The following is a 5313-nucleotide window of genomic DNA, read 5'->3' on the forward strand; positions in this document are numbered from 1 at the left end:
ATTTAATATATGGACATCTAAATGGAAATTTTTAGTTAAATGTGTAAGAATCCTTATGCACCGGGTGGGGTGCAGCTTCCACCCGCCCGGTTCAAGATAGGACAAACAAATGGGGATTTTTATTTTTCTGGTATGCCCGCTTATTGTAGGATCTGTGGATAATATGGCCATGCTAAAGAGCATTGCAAGTCAACATGTAGGAATTGTGCTGCTCAGGATCATGAAACAAAAGATTGTAAAAAGGAAAAGAAATGCAGTTTTTGTCAGACCCCTGGTCATTTTCATTTTTCATGTCCTCACAGGTTCCGGGAGGAGGAGCAAAGGGGAAAGCCTAACACATCCGGCCAGGAGCCATCAGGAGGAGGAACGACAGCCCGGAGCCTCAGGAGGTAGCGAGAGTGTGCCACCTGACGGTAGCTCCTCTGAGGCTGTGACGGGTAAAAAGTCTGACCACAAGAGCTGGCTACATGACCACAGGGAAGGCAAAAGGAGGGCTGAGAAAGATCAAAAAGGTACTGTCGGTAAGACCAAGAGGGAGCGACAAAAGGTCGACACAGAGTCCCACACGCAGGCTGGGTCTCCTAATACCGAGGGTGGTGATTGGTCAGTGGTGGTTTCCCGTAAAAAGAAGAAAGATAGTTCTGTGGGGGCAGCTTGTGGGGAACAGATGGACACGTCTCCGGAAGGGGTTGTGGACGCTGGGCCCCCTCCTGAGGTCCTGGACCCTGTCCCTTCGGATGGGGTTCGGGGCCTTGCTGCCTCCGGGGACTCAGAGGCGCTGCCGTGTGCACAACCCCCCCACTGTAAGACGACCTTCCTTAGGTCAGAGGGGTGTGGCGGAGCCTCAAGGGGACCCACCTGATACGGACCTGAACGATCAGCCGATGGAGACCCTGCGCGTGGTGCCTGTCAGCCCTCCGAGCTACGCCAATGTAGTGTCGGGTTCTTTTCCAAGTGGTAGTCTTTCCTCCTCCACGGAGTCGCTCATTACGGTCGGATCGATTGAGAGCGAGAGCGCAAATTCGGTGGTCTGATCGGGTTCCTCGGATAGGTAAGCCTCTTGCTCTTACTAACCCACTAACCAATTTTTTATGATGGCAGAGCTGAAAGGTATTTCTCTTAATGTAAGAGGCATAAAAACTAAAATAAGAAGAACCACCCTTTTAAATTTCTTAACATGCCTTACTGCATCAGTTTTCTTTTTACAGGAGTGTAACATCCCAAATAAGATGTCTTATCATAAATATAAGGAAGAGTGGAAACATGGGCCATCCATCTGGTCAGGGTCTAATGCCATAGGATCAGCAGGGGTTGCTATACTTTTTAAAGGGGATGTTTTTATTGATTTTATCCAGGAAATTTTACCAGGTCACATTTTATTGGTTAAAGCTTTTATACATGGTAGAAGATGGCAGTTTTTAAATTTTTATGGGTCACCTGATAAAAATGAGAGAACTGAAATGTTAGAGCTTTTACCTTTATTTATTAATAATTCTGAACCTTTTATTTTGGCAGGCGATTTTAATTGTGTTTTAAAAGGTGAAAACCGGCGTTCCAGTTCTGTAAGTAGAAACTATGACAAAACCTCGGGAATACTAAGTAACATCATAAAAGACGCCAGATTAATTGATGTGTATAAAGAGTGCAATAGAGGTAGCCCGGAGGCTACCGCAATGCGATTTGTAGCTCAAGGATAGATTTTATCTTTGGTTCAGACAAAATAATACCTACAAAATGTGAAGTTTTAACCAATATTTTTTCAGATCACAAACTTTTATCTTTTAGTGTCAAAACAAATGAAAACAAGAAGTGTGGTAAGAAAACTTGGAAAATAAATGTGTCCCTTTTAAATGACCCACAGATTTTATCAGATTTTATTACATTTTATCAAAAATGTAGGAAGGATAAAAGCCCTAATCTTTCTATAAGTTCATGGAGGGAGAGGATGAAGGTAAAAATAAGAGATTTTTTTATCAAAAAAAGTATACATAAAGCCAAAGAAAGAAATGAGGTGTATAAAATCCTAAATACCCGGTTACAGACGTTGATTAAATTTAAAGATAATGGCTTGGAGGTGGATAATGATATTTTAAAATTAAAAGAGGAAATAGCAAAATGGATAGAGCAAAAAGGTAAAGAAATTATTTTCCGTTCCAGAGTCAAAAATATAGAAGAAGATGAAAAATGCTCCCGTTATTTCTTCATGAAAAATAAAAAGGAAAAGGTAATATTTGATAATATTGATGGGGAAAAGAATATAACAACTATGTTGGGAAAAGTGGAGGAATATTTTACTAATCTTTTTAATGAGAAAACAGTTGATCAAAATTTACTGAATGATTCATTAGAAGAACTAAACTGTGTTTTAGACCCGACCTCCCAAGAGTTTTTATCCCAAGTTTTAACCCATCAAGAGATTTTAGAAACTATTAAGAGTTTTAAAAGCGGTAAAGTTCCTGGTCCTGATGGCATCCCCATAGAGTTTTATGTGAGTTTTTATGACATTTTAAAAGATGATTTGTTTTCTCTTTTTACTGAGGTTTTTAACAATAAGATTTTACTTAATTCATGGAAGAAAGGAGAAGTCTCATTGTTATCCAAAAAAGGTGACAAATCAAAGCTGGAGAATTGGAGGCCCATCACCCTTCTAAACTGTGATTATAAAATAATGGCCAAAATCTGTGCAAATCGACTTAAAACGGTAATTAGCAAAATTGTGCATTCAAACCAAGTATGTGGAGTGCCAGGAAGGAGTATATGGGATAACCTGAATCTAGTAAAAGATTGTATGGAGGATGTCAAGAGCAGAAAAGGGAAAATGGCGATTTTATCAATTGATTTTGAAAAAGCATTTGATCGTGTCTCACATTTTTACCTTTTTAAAGTTTTAGAAAAGATGGGCATACCAGAAGGGTTTTTATTATCTCTTAAGGCGTTTTATACTGATTGCACAAGTAAGATTTTAGTAAATGGTTTTAAGTCACAGGATGTGTTTTTAAAATCAGGGGTGAAGCAGGGGTGCCCCTTGTCCCCACTACTTTTTATCTGTGCACTTGAACCCTTACTGTGTGTTATACGGCGAGATGAGAGGATCCGTGGTGTACCTCTACCTGGGGGCCAAGGAGTGGAGGCCAAGGTAATAGGTTACATGGATGACGTGGCAATCCTCTGTCGTGACGCCCCTTCGCTGACAAGAGCTATTAACCGAATTCAATCCTTTTGTTTGTCCTCAGGTTTTAAGATAAATTTTAATAAATGTAATATTTTAAATGTGGGGGGAATGCTTTTAACTGATGTTTCCATTGCTGTAACTGAGTCCCTTACTATTTTAGGTGTAACATTCGGTGAGCAAAATGATGGTGGTAGTAGTTGGGACTCAGTTGCTCAGAAAGTTAATATGAAAATATGCATGTGGAACATGAGAAAACTGACAATGGAGGGTAAAGTATTGATTTTAAAAATGGTGATTTTACCCCTTTTATTGTATCTCAGTCTTGTTTTCCCCCCACCTGTGAATGTTTTAAAGAAAATTACTAAAAATTGTTTTACCTTTTTCTGGGGCTCTAAAATGGAGAAGCTAAAAAGAGAGATTGTCATAAAACAGAAGACAAATGGTGGTAAAGATTTTCCTGATTTTAATAGGTTTCTTTTAATCCATTTTTTCTGTTACTGTTTTAATGCCATTTTTAAAGATCACTATTGGTCCTATTTTATGCGTTTTAACACAGGTTTTTTTATGAGAAAGTTTGGATGGTTTGAAATTGTTTTATCTCTCCCCCATGCTTTTAACCTGCCAGCGCATTATGAGATTTTAAGGAAAATAGTGTCTGATTTTAGCCTAAGTAAGAAAAAAGTAGAGGAATTAACTAATAGTAAGAAACTAATAAAGGAACTACGTAATGATGAGGCAATATGCAGTATTAACAGATTTGATGATGATAAAAGTAAATATATTTGGAAATTAATTAGTGTCTTTTATCTTTTTAATGAACAGAGAGATCTGGCTTGGAGCTGTGCGCACCAGTGTCTTCCTTGCCGGGCATTACAGTATAGAAGAGGATTTGTGAGGTCTGCCATCTGCCCAAGATCCGGATGCCAAGAAAAAGAGACTGTAAAGCATATATTATGGACTTGTTGGTTTGCAAAACGTTTCTGGAGAAGACTTTGCCCCCTGTTGGAAAAGATGGCAGGCCTCAAGGACTTGGACTATCATGCTATATTGTACGGACTTGTGGAATGCCCAACACCGGACCAAAAAATAATGGCTTGGAAGACACTGAACTGTGCCAAGTCAGCTCTCTGGAAAGCACGGAACATTGCTATTTTTAAACAAGATATTTTATCAGTGAATGATGTTTTAAAATTATGTATTAGCGAAATGTATATTTATTTTTTAATTGACAAGAAAAAGGACGTAACTGTGTCCAAAAAATGGCTTGCCAGCCAATGGAATTCTTTCATTTAAATGTTTGTACATGTTTTATTGCTTTTACATATATGTTACTATAATTTCATTCGCTGTAAACCTTGTTAAATTTTAAATAAACTGGTTTTACCCCTATGAGGGGGTAGCCAAATTAAAAAAACTGTTCTTATCAGTTTAATATCTGATACGTCCCCTATCTGGGGACCATATATTAAATGGATTTTTAGAACAGGGAGATGGAAAAAGAGCTTGCTCTGTCCACTCCACGCATTGACCTGGTATTGCAGTACCTCCAGGACCGGTGCACTCCTTCTTAACCCAGTTTCCAAAAGCAGAATTCAATTCACCTGATTCATATTAGCCCGATTACTGAATTGAAAGAAAGCATACAACTTCATATGCACCTCAATTTGGCCCATTCACTTTTCACACTTTCTCCTTTTGTTTTTTATCTTTCACACTTTTTACTTGCTTTATTCATCCAAATAGCAAACTCATCACCACTCAACTTGACCAACTCTGCTATGTCCCGTGCTGCAGTATCTTGTTCTCCGTCTTATCTAGATCATTTGCAATTGAATGGAATAGATCCCTTTTGGACAAAGTGGATTCAGCTGATGCTGCTGCAGTGACCACAGGTGTGAGAAGATCTAGAATTGGCATCTGGTGCTATCTCTCCGCTTCCACTCCAAATAAAGTTACCTGTTTATTCCTATCATGCATTGGTTTTTGGTGTTTTCTTTGAGCAATGATGATGTCTTTAGTGGTCTGTTGGCTCCCCCTCCTGGAGGAAGAGTTTGCTTGCTCTTGGACAGTCTAAAAGAGAGGTCATGATAGACATTTAGCTTCTGAGCCCAATTGGGGACAGTCATGGGTGATGAATTGTT

The 5313-nt window shown here is 38.9% G+C and overlaps 1 non-coding gene across 1 annotated transcript; it reads left to right on the forward strand.

The window, feature by feature from the left end:
* The first annotated feature begins 4546 nt into the window (after positions 1–4546).
* On the forward strand, positions 4547–4738 carry LOC142261574 (U2 spliceosomal RNA). Its single transcript, XR_012729190.1, has one exon. It is a non-coding gene; the product is annotated as a U2 spliceosomal RNA (small nuclear RNA).
* The last annotated feature ends 575 nt before the right edge of the window (positions 4739–5313 follow it).

This window comes from Anomaloglossus baeobatrachus, unplaced genomic scaffold (genome assembly GCF_048569485.1).
Source record: "Anomaloglossus baeobatrachus isolate aAnoBae1 unplaced genomic scaffold, aAnoBae1.hap1 Scaffold_226, whole genome shotgun sequence".
Classification (NCBI taxonomy): Eukaryota; Metazoa; Chordata; class Amphibia; order Anura; family Aromobatidae; genus Anomaloglossus; species Anomaloglossus baeobatrachus.